This window comes from Ambystoma mexicanum, chromosome 6q, assembly GCF_040938575.1.
Source record: "Ambystoma mexicanum isolate Mex_15411 chromosome 6q, UKY_AmexF1_1, whole genome shotgun sequence".
Taxonomy (NCBI): domain Eukaryota; kingdom Metazoa; phylum Chordata; class Amphibia; order Caudata; family Ambystomatidae; genus Ambystoma; species Ambystoma mexicanum.
The window spans coordinates 433,887,303-433,903,829 of NC_090937.1; positions in this window are offsets into that span (position 1 = coordinate 433,887,303).

Below are 16,527 nucleotides of genomic sequence, written 5' to 3' on the forward strand. Positions count from 1 at the left end.
GCACTTTTGCCACCTCACTCAGTTTTACTCACCATTTGAATTTTTCAACTTCCGACTCTCGGGATCATACACCTCCTCAATAGCCTTTCCAACTTTCCATTCGTTCAGCTTCCTGTAGATGCCGTGAGGGGTTTCTGCATGGAAACAAAGAGATCTGTCTAACCTAGCTTGCAAGACTTTGCTTTACTGTAAACCGCTATCTACAGGGAGCTTCACGTCCTTTTTGCCAAATGGCAGAGGTTGTGCGATATTTTCGGGACTCCAAAGCTTACTTATCTCAATGGATATCTAACCATCCTATCAGCTACCACATGAACTGGGGTTCCCAGCCCTTTAAGATGAGGTAGCAATACCCTTGAGATGGACAGGGATGCAGAAATTATTCAAACATCAATAATCAAAACAACTCAGGTAGTTGGCAAAAGGATAACTGATTTAATATCAATTATATAAAACAGGAAGTACAACGGATATCAACGGACGTCTCAGCGTAAAATCTCTCAATGCATCTAAGAAAAAAAGTTGTTTATATAACAGAAAATCGTCATAGGTAATGTTAACCTGAGTATTATTAACGTCATTCTACGTGGCACAAATACAAAAACCTAGTGGCAAATTGATAGGGTCTAAGAAAACATCTAAGTATACGATCCTTACTCGTTTAGGCACTGGAATAAAGTGATAGGCTTCTTAACATCAGTTGGGGCAACTAAGCCCTCCCTTCAAACAGGTCACTATGAACGTCACTAAATATACGATGTTCTATTGGCTAAATAACTATAGGACCCTTAATGGTGCGGTGCCCAATCATTGGCTGGCTTCTACCCTCCATCAGTACCTTCCCACCTACGTATAGCAGGACCTAGGCTAGGCGTCCAGGTGCTGGTGAGCATGTCTTAACCATGGCTTTCCACCAATCAGCATATGCATCCATCATCACCTCAGAGGTCTGTTGACAATTAGGACTTTTAACTTGTCCTTGGGAGTGTTCTTTGCTCTGGGAAATTCAGGGGAGTGAAGGCACGCTCTGCCCTCATGCGCAGGTGTGACCATCATGCTCATCCAACTTCTTCTCCCCACGTGACCGAAGAACCCCCGAAATCGAGCTTCTAGTTTATTAAAATATTGTTTTTTAATAGACCTCTGATGTCTTCTTGTTTTTGTCCATGCCTCCTGAACAGGAGCTCCATTCTTTCACAAGATTTTTATCCAATGTCAGCTCACGCCAGCCTGATACGGCCTTGGCTTCTTGGCTCAACCAGCCTCGCCTTTCTGAGATTTTCCTGTAATTTACTTGTTTTTCTAACTGCAACATTCTGGAAAAGAGGCCTTACTCCTTTTGCTCAGCTCTGCTATTGTACCTAGTGGAAACATCCATTCCTGACTCACTTATATATATCTATATGTTGAACAATCTATTCACTATAAAGCTAGCCTCAGGAATACTTTGTCTGCTTGCATTTCTTTGCACATGTACACGTGTAAAACAACTCAATATTTTCATCTATCTCAATAGCATAAGCTTCTTCATCTTGATCCCAAAATGACACTTATCTTCAATACTTTCTTGATGCCTTATAGAATTGCCTGCATTCTCTCGTCTCTGCATCTCTTCTATGTACGTCAGCTCTGTTCTGTATCACGTCATCACTCTTTTTGTTCAGTTATGTGTCCTGTTTCCTTCTTAATTTCATTCGTACAACCATCACATTGTCTCGCATTCAGGTATGGTTTTCTGAATGGGAACCTTGCTTCCATGATTCTCCTTGGTATCTGTAGTTTCAATGGCTCTGTACGTGTCTCATACTCTGGCTCCCAACATATAGGCAATATGGGCGAGGTGATTGAGGTGGTGGTACTTGACTCCTTCTCTACAGTTGGGAGAGGCACCAACTTCAGAGGCTGAGGTCAGGGGCAAACTTACTTGTGTGGCGGGACATCTGACATCTTTCCACATTCGAAAGAGACTATTCTGGTGAATCTTCAATGTTAGAAGCAACTCTCTCCTTCATTTCTGAAACATCACACTTAAGGACTGTTGTGAGAATGAGATTTCTCATGTCACCACTTCCCTTCTAATCACTCCCATGGCATATAAATGCTAACCCCACATCACAATTTCAATTACCTAAAAATGTATGCATATGAATGCAGGTGCTAAACGTTCAATGTTTTATGTTAGTAATGGCAGGGCCTTTGTTAACAGTGAATCCCAGGCACTGTTTAATGTCTGTGCCCTGTCCGGTCTGGCCAAAACTCTGTTGGGCAGCCCGGCAAGGGGTGGATGACAGTTTTGAAAGCGGATAGTGGGGCCAATGTGGGGACAAAAACCCATTGTACTGTCAGTCTCCCGACTGATGGATGGAGTCTGGGTCTTTCCGTGTTTGCAGTTGAAATGGGCCCCCAAGCAGCTGCCCCCATGCTGGCAGTCTTATGACACAGAAACCTACTGATAATCTGCAGCTTTTAACCATCTTGCTGCATTATTTTGACTTCATTATTGATTTAAGCATACCACAGGTGCCTTAGCCTATTTTTCTAATCTGTAAGGCCAGGGATGAGCCCCAAACATCACAATGAAATAGGCCCCCACCAGCCCTGACACATCTTCAACTAGCCCTGCTCCCACTTCCCTCCCAATTCCCTTAGCCCAGCTGGAAAGCTGAATAGCTATTTCACCTTCCCTTTGGCCAGTAGTTGTAGGTTTCACCATAAGTCACAGCCTGTTTACTTTCATAATACTATGCTAATGTCTGGAGACTTGGGCCATCTAAAAGCTGAGAGCAGAAATTAAGACTTTGGCTTTATCAAAGTTAGTCTGTTGATATCGCATGGATAGGCTTTTGTACTCTGCGTGTTTGATTTTGCTGCCGCTCCTTAACGAGTGCTATGGGCTGGCAACACACCAAAAGAGGCCTTCTGCCTCAAAGTGGGAGGGCTTCAGCCTTCCCTAGCCCAGGGCTGGCGCTGCAGCCAGGTCGAGTCAACACAGCCTAGCATTTCGGGAGGGGGCTAGAGCCCAATCGGCTCAATGGTGTTCCACCCTGCATGTCTTTCACTGAATTACTGTTAAAAACAAACATTGGCAAAGCCAACGGTTTTGGCTTGTGCATAAGTATTAGGCATTTGCCAGGCACTACTATTAGATCCTCAGGTTCTCAAACCAGTTTACACCTGGTACCATCAAGTGCCAGTTAATACCAATGCAGCAGTGCCTTTCCCATGCCTACATGAAACCCCAAACTGTTAGCATTGCCAATGCTTGTTTTGCTTTACCTTGATGCGCAGGACTATGCATCAAGGTTAAAGCAAACATACTACTTGGCTAAATTGTCCCACATTGAATTTCAGCCAATCTAGCCAGTAATAACACTAATGATTAATGATGCACAGTCAGCCTGGACATACTTTCTGTGGCATGGCATTTTTACTGGCTGGGAGTCTGTACATGGTAATAATGGCATATATTGGTGCAGCCTGCATAGACATACATGGGACCAACCAGCATGAATCTATTTGTATACTAGCATATGTTGTGTGCAAAGGCTGCATGAAATGTATTGTAAAATGTTCCTTTGCACGGTTGGTGACTTGCAACTATTGGACTTTTCCATGTGCTTCCATACAAAACCAATTGCAAACTGTATGAATTTCTACCCAATTTTACAAAGAAAGTGCTGTCAAATGCATAATTTTAACCCAATGTTTCAGAAATGTTCTTGGGAGTGAGAACCCCCCTTGAGCAACCCTTGTTTGGTTTGGGATCCCTCACTGTGCTCGGTTGATCCTGCAAAATTGGCACAAACATTTAAGCCTCTTCAGTTCAGAAATTCACCAGCCTCCACTGTATGTGATCTGTCACTGTGTATGATGTGTGTTTTAATGCACACACAGGGGCAGGGTGCTCTTTAATGCTGGTGTCACGCACCACATGCCGTCATGCCATCCATCCTCTATATATTAATGCATCTGATACAAAAGTTAGTCTGGCATAAACCTTTCTTCAGTAGAGAATACCAACTTTGCTGTAGTTGATTGGCGGTTGTAGAAATAAACCATAATTGGGTTCCTCAACAAAAACTCAATGGGAGATTTCTTGAGACCTGTTTGCGGAGGTGCTGCTGCAGGCCCCAGTGCAGAAAATCATAAGGGGGCCTCACCAAATGTTTTGCCCCAGCCTCACCACATCTTGTGACAGCCCTGAACAGTGCTCCTGGAGCAGAATTAGATCTCAATGATGTTTAAAGTACTTATGCAGCCAGTGAGCATTGGATGGTGATGGTTCTGATGAAGTCTCTTATGGATGCCGAAACTAGTTGGTAATAATAATAATAAAGTGCCCTGGTTAAATGCTCAAATATTGTGCTTACATAGTGCTTAGTGCTTATCATATTGCTGGAGGCGTTCATCACATCTGCAGGAGCTTCATAGGAGCTCTCCCTCACACAAACCATAACTGCTGGACCCATATGCAGGCAACCTTACATTTGTTTTGTTGGGGATGTGGATGTCATATCTCGGCGACCCCTGCCCTCCCCGTAAATTATTACAACACACATTTGGTCAAGTGTTGGCAATAAAAGGACATAGGTTTTTATTGGTACAGATATGGTTATGGAACATAAACAATAATCACATATCCTAATCATATAGTACTTTTGGGCACCGGGTCCTGAGGTTACCCACTGAGGCATGTGGTGCCTTCTTTGTCCCACGACTTGTTGTGGTCACCGTACAGTGTCCTGGTTTCCCTTCCGTTGTTCTCCCTTTTTCTAGGGTGGGAGGGATTGCGGAAAAGAAAAAGATTGAGAGACGATGAGTACACAGCGAACTCTCTGTATGTTTGGGTCCCTGTGCAGGGTCCACAAACAGCTTGTATTTCTATGAGCTGAAAGCAGCTCATTATATAGGACAAGGGATAGCCCCTGGGCCTTTGCAGTGTATCTGTGGGGGCTGTGAATCCAGCCCCCAGGCCGGCATGCAGCCTACAGTCTGACCCCTGGGGGGGCTAATCTTTTGTTGTTCCCCTGCCTGGCTGACCTTGCTTCCCCTAGGTGCTTAGCACCCAGTTGTTATTGTGGAAGAGTGAGGTGTTCTTTCACATCTCACCCTTCCTGCACTTTTGTAGTGCGGAGACTGCGTGTCTCTTTGCTGTTGAGAGAGAGAGGGGAGCTGGGCCTTGGGGAGGGCTGCTGGGGGCAGCAGTTACTCGGCCTCACTTTGGGGCTGCCCTACAGCGTTGCCCAGAACATCTGGTATTTTCAAAGTTATTGATACATTCGTCAACACAAGCGATGCCCTGTACACCTGAGAGGCCTAACACGTGCTTTGATACACACACATCAACTGTATTGCCGTTACCGAAAATATGGCGAATACCTGCATTGCTGCTCAAGTCAATGTTGCTAGTCTTTTCTAAAAATGTTATTCGTAAATGTGCATGGTGTGCGGAAGAGCTCCCACACACTGTGTTATCTCTCATCCCAGACTCCCATAGGTCTGAAGATTAATTTAATCATTATTGCAGAGCCTTGCGTAGCAGCACGGATAATTAAATCCAAAGGTATTAAATGGCATTAAAAGTCCAGGCGATTCTTACAAAGGAAAGGTCTGATAAGGGACGGGCAGAGCAGCCAGAAAGGGATAGGGGTGTTAACGGAGTCAAAATCATCTCAAAATCCAATTTGCAATTAATGTTGAGCTAGATGCGTCAGTATCTAAGCGCCAAGATGGCCTCCTCGGGCGAACCTTGCGCTCTACAAACAACAGCTAACATGACATAGTACAGAGCATTGTCTACGTGTAGAAAGCTCTGCAGCTCCGTTTCGACCCCATATGACCGGGAAACCAGTTTCAAAATGGAAGTATATGGTTCGATGGGTGCCACTCTTGGGGGGTATGGCAGTAAATAATATAACATGGATATATCTGATCTCCAAAAATCTCGCAAGCGCTCGACCAACAGTGGTGTCAAGTATACACTGTTAGCGAAATTAACTGAATGCGCCACTCCCGAGGATAGAAAAAAAAGGCGGGAATGTGTATAAATCACTCGTCGCTCTTGCCCCGGGTTCTTTCTTTGCAGACACATTATCCAAACGAGGAACCCTTAGGCTTAGTAACGATGACAAGACACAGACTGCACTCTATGCCCCGTTCCACCCCTGTCATCTATAAAAATTACACTGGATACAATCATGAGAAGCTGTACACTTTTGCTTCCTTTGCTGTGATTCTGTCACCTGGAGAATTGTATATTAATGTAACCATAATGATGTCAGCTCCCCAGCGCGGATTGAGATTACAAATGAAAGATGAAAGAATGAAATATGGAGGGTTTATGGGCCTATATCATTTAAAATACAAATGTATTTCCATTGAGGTCGTGCAATAAAATGTACACGTTGTGGCTCCTGTAGTGCACATACAGTTTTGCACCTGTGTTGTTTACTTTGAATACGCAGCGTTATTGCGCTACTATGAGGTGGCCAGAGGCTGCCACACGGTATGGACCCCAAAAGAGGACGAAGTGGAATATGACATGTAACAGATTATATGTGGGTCACCCCTATCCATTGTGTGTAGCATTATTGATTAGCACACTCAATGGAATTCAGTTTGCAATATTGGTAGATGAAGTGTATGTGTGTGTGTTTGTGCACGTGTGTGCGACGGCTGGCGCTTGCATGTGCATCCGTGTGTGGGAGTGTCACCGCTATGGCTGCCATCTCTTTATATGAAGCCTACGCTTGAATGATGCTTGCACATTTAGGGCCCGATTCATGGAATTGTTTGCATGGTTCCATGAATCAGGGTTTGTGTTGGCAGTGCAAAGACACTTTTCAGCAGTCCAAAGACACTTTGAACCGTCCAAAAAATTCCATGAATCGGGCCCAACGAATGTACTAACCCTCTGTCAGGTGGTCTGCGCCACAAAGGATGCTTTCTTTTATTTTCTCCTATGTTTCGCTTTATTGCTTTTGGTTTCTCCTGGTTTTGCAGACATTTTACTTTTAGTGTGTTATCACAAATTTAATTAGAAGCAAGGCCAGAGGGGATTATGCACGGTATGTGCACAGAAGGGTTTCAGGCTTGAATCACTATCATATACATATTTGTCAAACATAGACCTTTCTGGTCATTTTTATGCTATCAAAATGCACTTTCATTTTATACAATACAGCCATAAGTCTACTCTTGCACTATGCATACCCTGCCCTTTCTCTCATGTGAAGATGCATGGTACCTCGTGATAGTCCACTTTAAAATGATTTTTGGTGGGCCCTGTTACACAGCACCTTCACCCTCACAGACCCTCTGAGGCAGTGGTGTGGTGCATAGATTGTAATGGAGATGTGTAATAGGGCAAACACAAATGTGTTCTTTATCATTGAGGGTGAATAGCACAAGCCCCACGTTCACATTCATTATCCCCAAAGCATACGTCTTGTCCCACACCAATGAGTAAAAACAGGTGTGGCGTATCAACTTCCGGGGCACCAGCGGTCTATGGGTGTATATCAGTTTCTAAACCATCAATTAGCGCCACAACTCTAGTGCACCAGAAGGGACCCAAAAAGATTGGAAACACAAGCAAATTATAAACCTCCTTGTCCAAATTTGGTTAAGTGTTTGGAACGGCCGGATTATCTCCGAAAGGTCATGGATCGTTGGTTAGTTGTAACACACCGAAAATACAATTATTACCCAATGATAAATGGGACTGTCCAATCAAGGTTGTATAAAAATATTTACTTTATTATTATCACGAGATTTCTAGCAACACTACAAAATACAACCGACCATCTACAGGAATGCAGAGGACAGATGTTCAAAGAAGGAAAAGGGATGCACTCTGGATACTGACAGGAGGGTAGTCGGTATAGTAAATAATTGCAATAGTTCAAAGATACTTGGTTTCAACACAAAGGGAACAATGGGTCGCTAACACGTCACTAGTGGCCTTTGGAGAAGGGCCAGGGGCACAGAACAACAATGTACCTTGTGCTGTAGGAGTTCTTGATGCTCGACAGGGTTGAGTCGAGGGTTGAGTCGGTTTCAGGTCGCTTTGCAGCTTCTGCGACAGAGTTCAAGATGGGAGACAGCTGTAGGTACCAAGCGGCAGGCAATTTGGTGAGCAAAGCTGGACAGACGCTGAAGTCTTGCCTATATGGCAGCTCAGGGTCAGGAATCATTGTCTCAGTGCTAGTTGGCGGTTCTGAATCACTGGTCGAGGAGTCTAGGACAGCTTTAGTGACTGCGGCATAACAACTGTCAGTGGTGCAATCGGTTGCAGCTTGAGGAACTCGACTGGCTCGAAAATGTCTTTTAAGATTGGACATCAGTAGATTCTTGTCGATGCACTCCTCTTTGCTTCTTCACTGGGCATGTGTCATACTTTAAGGCCGGACAGCCCAAAGCTGAGGAGAAGGTTGCAGGAAGCGGCCTTGTCCTTGGTTTGGTACAGAGACCCTGTGGCACTTCCCACCTAGGAAGCTTAATGCAGAGCCTAACAGGGCATGCTGTGTGGTGGCTGGGTACCAGTTATGGAGCTGCTGGAGGGTCTTCTGGATTTGGTGTCTCCCTATGTTCCATGGGAGATTTTTAGGGGAGGAATTTTGCTTCCCTCTTGCAGGTCCTGGCCTTCCTTCACTGGTAGAAGATGTAAGGCAGACTGCACCTTCAGCCAGGGTCCAATGATGAGTTCTTCCTTCTTCTTCTGGTGAATCTTTCAGATGATCTTTCGCAGGCTCTCTGCAATGCACTGGCCACTCACATCTCCACAAAACACAGGCAATCCTGCTACTCACCCTTCCAACCCTTCCAATTTCCCCTTCCCTTCTTTCGCTCCTCACCCCCTCCTTCCACCCTCTCCTCCCTCTCCCCTGTCACACCTGAAGAAGTTACCAACATCGTTTGCTCCATGACGGTCTCTTCAAAAAAGGTATTCCCTTGCCTATCCAGAACCATCAAGGACAACATTGGCTCTCTTGGCCCCTGACTCACTGTTTTCTGTAATCATTCTTTTGCCACTGGATATTCCACTCCTCCCTCAAGCACTCCCTTGTGCATCCTCTCCTGAAAATAACCTTCAGCAGACCCTACCTGTCCAGCCAACTACCACCCTACTTCCATCACCCCCTTCCTGGGGAAACTGCTGGAGAAGATGGCCTTGCCCAACTCAACTCACACACCAAACTTGTTGGTGGTCTCCGTGACCATCAATCTGGATTCCCAGCAACCAGAGACATGGAAACTGCTCTTCTGAACATCCATTAAAAATGCTTGCATCTCTTGACTCCACTCCCCAGCTGTACTCATCCTACTCGATCTCTCCTCTGCCTTTGACACGGTCAACCATTCCACCCTTGGTATCTCAGACCACGCAGTGGAATGACTGACATCCTTCCTAACTGACCGAATGTCCCAGGTCATCCTGGGCTCCTTCTCCTCTCCTAATTCCTTATCCACCTCTGGTGTCCTCCTGGGCTCTATCCTCTCCCATTGGTTCTTTATCATCTAACTTGCTATGCTTACTCACCTCATCTCATCTCCTCTTTCTCCCTCAACTTCCAGTATTATGCTGATGACACACAACTCTTTTTCAAACTGTCTGCTGACCCTTTTGGACCTTCCATCATCCCTGACTGCCTATCTGCCATTCAGTCCTGGTGCGCTGCCAACAATCTCTGCCTCAATGTCTGTAAAACTGAGATCCATCCCATTGGGACCCCTGTTCCCTCCTTCTTAGCCTCACTCTGGCCTTGTCTACGCCGGTCCACGGCGGGCTTCGGCCATCGGCCTGACACGCTGCTCCGAAAGCAGTTTACAAAAGGTAAAAAGATGGGTTTTTCTAATCTATTGCACTTACTCAGTGATGCTAAGCGCTTAGAAAATGAACAACTTGTCAAACATTATATTGACTCCAGGGAAGTGTCGCATTCCCAGGCGACATCACCCTCAAATCATAGTGGGTTCATGATCCTAGAGCAACCAAAAACCTCTTTTAAATCAGAGGTCCTTAAAATAGCGTTACTCAATACGAGGTCTCTAAATAAACATGCCCAAAATATTCACGATTATAACCTGGAAGAGAAACTAGATATCCTCTTCCTTACTGAGACCTGGCTACAAGAACCTACCGGTCCGACCATCAGCACAGCTGTCCCTCACAATTTTAGTATCCACTTTGAAAATAGAACAACAGGAAAGGGAGGCGGAGTCGCCATAATAGCTAGACAAGATATACATCTTTTCACCTCACCCATTCAATGCCCGGGGTGCGAAGTTCTCCATCTTAAATTCACCCCCTCTCAAAACAATTGTATCAATTTCATTGTAATATACAGACCCCCCTCACTCATATCTGATTTTAACGACGATCTTTGTCTTATACTTAACAATCTCAAAGGAAAGAACTCAGGTACACTCCTTTTGGGTGACTTAAATAGATGGAGGGGAAATCCAACTGACAAAGAGGCTATCAGCCTAGAAAAACACCTCTCCGACATTAGTTATTCGATCGCCAACAAAGGTCCGACCAACAATTCAAACAACCAACTTGATTGGGTTATTACCAATAACATAGACCTCACAGTTACAAACACACAGCCCTGTATCTGGAGCGATCACTATAAAATTGAAGCCACACTCTCACTGTCATTTAAAAAAACCCTTCCCGACAACACACCCAAAACTATCCTAAGCAGAAATCTCAAGAAAATCACCCCAGATATTCTCTCGCAGGGGATCTCATACATTATGAGTAACACCACAGATGATGATTCCTGCGACAGTATCATCTCCACATACAATAATCACTTCCAAGAGCTACTAGATAAAACTGCCCCATTAAAAAATAAACAAGCACGCGCCAATCCTAACCACCAACATTGGTACACCGCGGAACTTGGCTCCCTCAAAACAGCCAAGAGGAAACTTGAAAGACAGTGGCTTAAAACCCCCACAGAACTTAATAAAGACAAATGGAAGGAATATGACATTTTGTATAGAAACAAAATAACTGAAACAAAGCAAAACTATTATAATGAACAAATTACAGGTGCATCCAACTCCACAGGAAAGTTGTTCCAAATCTTAAAAACCTTCGAAAAGCCACCCACTCTCACTCCTCCCTTCCAGCCTACCATGTTGGACTGTGAAAAAGTCCAAACTGCATTTGCACAAAAAATCTCAAAAGCCAGAGATACCATCTTAAATTGCTCCATCACTGACACCACTCTGATGATCAACAAGGTAGCCCCCGAAATTAAAATACCTAAGTTTCAATTCACATCAATAACACTAGAAACTATGTCAGACACTCTCTCTAACATGAATTGCACTTCATGCCCTGAAAATATACTGCCCCCTAAATTCATCCTAGACAATATAGCCATCTTCTCACCTTTCCTTTGCCGTATGGCAAACTCGTCCTTTAGAGACCGGACTGTTCCTACTAGTCTAAAAACAGTAACGGTCACACCATTGTTAAAAAAGCCTGGCCTAGACCAGCAAAACCCAGCTAACCTTCGACCTATCACAAATTGTAATTTTTTGCTGAAGATTCTTGATAAATTAGCTACACATCAATTCCAAGAATACGTAGATAAGCACGATTTGTTACATCCCCAGCAATCAGGATTTAGAAGTGCACACAGCACAGAATCTGCATTACTTGACCTTCAGTCTAAAATGCTGGAAATCGTCGACAAAGGAAAGGCCGGCCTGCTCATCCTGTTGGACCTCTCAGCGGCCTTTGATTTACTAGATCATGGAAAGCTCCGCGAGGCCCTGGGAAAAGCAGGAAACTGTGCCGATGAGGCCATTGAGTGGATATCCTCTTTCTTGGAGAACAGAAAATCTAAAATCACCTGGGGTGGTTATTCCTCCAGTACGAACCCGGTGGACTGCGGCGTCCCACAAGGCGCCAGCTTTTCACCTCTTCTATTTAATCTTTATATTCGTTGTCTCTGCGCCCTTCTATCGCAGTTGGGCATCTACTTTACCAACTTCGCAGATGATACACAACTGATCATAGAACTCAGCGGAGACCATGCTACAGATAACAACAGGCTGTCAGCAGTCTATAACACTATAGAATGCTGGATGAAGGCCCACTGGATGTGTCTAAATGGCTCAAAAACTGAATTTATGACATTTGGATCCACAAAAGCGTTATCCAAGCTAGGCCCAGTCTATTCGTCCTTCACTATCAAGGACTCCAACATTGTAGTATCAAGCAAAGTGAAAACTCTTGGCATATACCTACAATCCTCACTAGGAGCAGACGCACAGGTCTCATACCTTAAAAAGAACTGCCAATACTATCAGAGACTATTACGCCGTATCAGGCCATATCTCAACGCCAAAAATAGCGCTACCATCGCTAGAGCCACAATTTTGTCCCGACTGGATTATGGGAATGCGTTGATGCTTGGGTCAAGTAACTCCTGCATCAAACAATGCCAGATAATCCAGAACAATGCTATTAGAACTATCACCGGCAAATCCAAGCGCGAGCACATCACTCACGACCGAATAGGTCTTCATTGGCTCGCTATAGAGGAGCGTATCAAATTCAAATCGCTGACTCTCGTCCATCGCTGTCTATTCGGCACGGCCCCCTCCTACCTTAAAAGGGAATTTTGCTGGTACGAACCAAGCCGTTGCCTCAGATCAGCTAAAAAAGGCTTACTTAAAGTCAACCACTCTAGAATCAAGGCTAACGGACTCGGGAGAGCTTTCCCCACTAAAGCCATTGCACTCTGGAACGAGCTTCCAGACAATCTTAGACTGGAAAGCAGTCACTCCTTATTCAGGAAGCAGCTGAAAACGTTACTCTTCCGGTAATTAACTTCTTTTTCAGCCTGGACTGTCCTGAGTCCTCCTCTTTTCTTCTTTATGTAGTCCTGTGAACTCCGTCTTACGTGTTTTTGTCGCGCCCTGATGCTCGCGAGCTGCGGCGCGTAATAAATATATAAATAAAATAAAAATAAATAAATAAATGGGCTCTCCCCGGCTCCTTACTCCGAAGCCAGAAACCTTGGAGTCATCTTCGACTCCTCTCTCCCCATCCTCCCTCACAATCAGGACATTGCCAAGAAGTCCCACTTTTAGCTCTTCCTTCTCAAAGGAATTCTTCCTTTTCTCACTTTCCAAAAGAGGCTTAATTTTACCCATGCCCTGGTTCTCTCTAGACTTAACTATTGCAATAGCCTCCTTCTGAATGTACCTTCTTCCACTCTTCTACCCCTCCAGTTAATCCAGAATTGAGCAGCAAGACTTAACCTTGGCCTTATGCCCAGGGACCGGATTTCTCCTACCCTAAAAAGTCTTCACTGGCTCTTGGTTGCTGCACAGATTAAATTCAAATCCCTCTGTATCATTCACAAGGCTGTTTGGCTGGGGAACACACTATTTTCAACTCTATCTCTCTAATTACTCTCCTTCTAGACCTCTAAGCTCCTCTGGCACCAACTCTCTGTGTGTAATCCATCTCGCTAAACAGAGAGTAGGTAGTCGATCACTCTTCTCCGCTGGCTCGCTCCTATGAAACAGCCTCCCCCTCTCTCTGGGCCTTGAGCAGGACTTCCTTAAATTTAGGAAGCTCCTCAAGACTTTCCTCTTTACCTCTTCCTTCCCTTCATCTCTCCTTTTCTAATTTTCACAGCTGCTGTGATTGGTTTCCTGGGCCCTCATGCATCCTCGGGGCCCCTGACCTCCCACACCCAATAGTCCCAGGTCCTGTCTACCCTCAGCACTTGCCCTTGCACTCCCTCCTCTGGGAGTGTCGCACTTACCCATTGCGGCCCCTAGCCGTTTAGCACTCTCCTCGCCATGCACTTCTACCATGCACTTATCTGTGGCTCACCCACGAGCACAGACACTTAATCACTTCCCACCGTCCCTCTCCCTTGCTGCACTTGCATGTTCGGAATACTCACAAGACATAGTAGTTTTGTCCTTTTTTGCCGTTTTTTACCCCACTGTTTTTTAATTGTTTTGCGTTTACTGCTGCGTTTTACACATTTCTCCCTCCCTTTGCCCTGTGGATCCTTTGAAACTGCATGTACGTGCTGTATAGGCGCCTAACAAGCGAAAAATACATAAATAAAATAAATGAATATGCAAAAAGAGGGGCTTGACCCTCTTTTAAAGCAAATTGTACCACAGGGATTAGTGTAGGCCACCAACAATCTCCTTTATGCATGAGGTCATAACCAGAGTGCTTTGCAACAGAAAAGGTAAGGGGGTGAAAACATCTAATACTAAGTCACCCATCTTCCTGTCTATTGTGGATCAAAGGGTCCCTTTGGTTAATGAAGCTCCCTGTCATTCCTGATTAAAGCGACAGGTCTCCCTTGAAGCTTCAGCGAGACCAGACTTGCTGGCTCGGCCAAAACACAGACTCGTACCTTCTGAATGGGGGACTACTGAAAACATGCAATCCCAGACATGACATTTCACTGTCAACCGATACTGAGGTCAGAAGCTGGCATCAGGTTGACACAGTTGCATATGAAAGTGTGTAGTGGTTTCCTGTCTCTTTTGTTAGCCTCTGTAGCCAGGCCCCACGTGGGCCTGTTTGAAATACATTTGGATTAGTATGTGAATGCTGCCACCAGCTATATTGCTTAACAAAAGGACACACTGGATCCATGGAGCCTTTTTTAGTTAATTAGGCTGGCCATGGCAGGGGGACGGTTTGGCCTTCTGGAGATGCATTGTGTACTCCACTTGTCAGATCCCAACTAAATATGTCAAGGGTGTCTGCGCCTGCAGGCTGTGTCCATCCAGAATACATGGGTCTATGCGTATGTTGTGCAGTGAGCATAAAGAGATGTGTGCATATTAGCCCTACACATTTTCCGGAGGTTGGTCTACCACATGTAGTTTCATTTTAAAATTTAAAAAATGCCCTGGCGAGCCCACTCCTGCCGTGCAAATGGGCAAATTCCTCACAACAGGGTAAAACATGTCAGTGAAGAGGTAAACCCTTTTAGAGAGGTCTGTCTCTGGCCAGCAGGTACACATTCAAAGTGACACAGCCATCATATTGAGAAGAATGTTGACTCTCTAGAGAATATGTGCATACTACGAGCTCATCCTTGTGGCTTCATAGTGTGGCAGAATCCTAGATCAAACAATGGAGGGAGGAGCAGAGAAGCGTCAGACTATCATGGGTCAGGTGTATTGGCTTCTAAACAGCAAAACAAAGAAAGACAGACAGCAGGGGTGGTGAAACCTAACGAGTTTGTCAGAAAGCTATTAAGCACACTGGTCCTGGGTAATTTACTTAGAGAATGAAGGTGATTTACTCACTGATTGCTTCGCTTATTTATGGAGTGAGAAAGACATGTATTTACAGACAGCAATTTGTTTAGAAACTGAATTAGAGGGAATTATGCATACAAGACCACCTAAGATAATGCTAAGTGACCCAAAATACATGTTTTCAGAGCCTCATGCTGCACAGTTTGGGACAGGCAGTGCTTGCCTAAACCACATGCACCTCTGTTAGGCCACGCTCAGCAATCTGTTGCCAAACCGCTTTCCAGAAACCACCCGTCGATTTCGTATACCATATACCATTTAAGGATTATTTCCTCTACCACTGACGGGCCCTTTAACACTGCTTTTATTTTTGGTCACCCCACACTGTCATGTCTGGACTCATTTATGCTGCCCATTCGTTTAAATGCCCAGCAGCACTTTTCAAGTACCCTAGAGCTATGTCTAGGATTGCGTTCCCTTTGCTCGCCTGTGGGTGGGCCAAAATATAAATAAGGTGCTTTAAGAAGTACCACAATGCAAGGCTCGAGTGCTGATTATTTGTTTGTGGTGCACCCCAGGGGACAGATTACAGAAAATTTGCATTGGTGCAAAATTGCAGTGAAAATGTATCTTTTTTGCACTATGTTAATTTTAGCCCTGCTGCTTATACCAGGCCCAACTGCACTTGTCATGGTACAATGGTTTCCTAATATTTCCCAGTGTTTTTAAGAATAGGGCAAATTTGTCCTGGTGCAAATAACGTGCAGCTTTGCGCTTGCCCCAGCTCAACAGATCTGTAATCAGGCCCCTGCTGGCCATTATCAGAAATTGATGTAGCGCCCTTGGCGCACATGCCCCGCTTTTCCCGCCTAGGGGCTTGGTGGGCGACCTGGCCATGTGGCATGTTCTTGTATCAGGTCCCTCGTGGTTAAGCGACATCATGGGCCGGTGACTTCGGGGCCGCATCTGCTGAGCGACACCTGCCCTGTCACATTCGGCTACCTTCACATGCAGCAAATGACCCGTCAAATGGATCCTGAGCCCGCTCCACCTGGCGCCGAACGACGAACAGCTTTCACGTACAGTAGGAGCTCATTATCTGCACACTCCTGCCACCGGATAACAAAATGCCCTTAAACGCTAGACGCAGATCCACTGCAAGAAAACCATCCAGGCGGCTTGTGATTTCTCAGCGGAGGGTGTCCCAGTTGCCGAGCCTCCTTCTGGCCACTCTGACAGCCAGGGATTAGG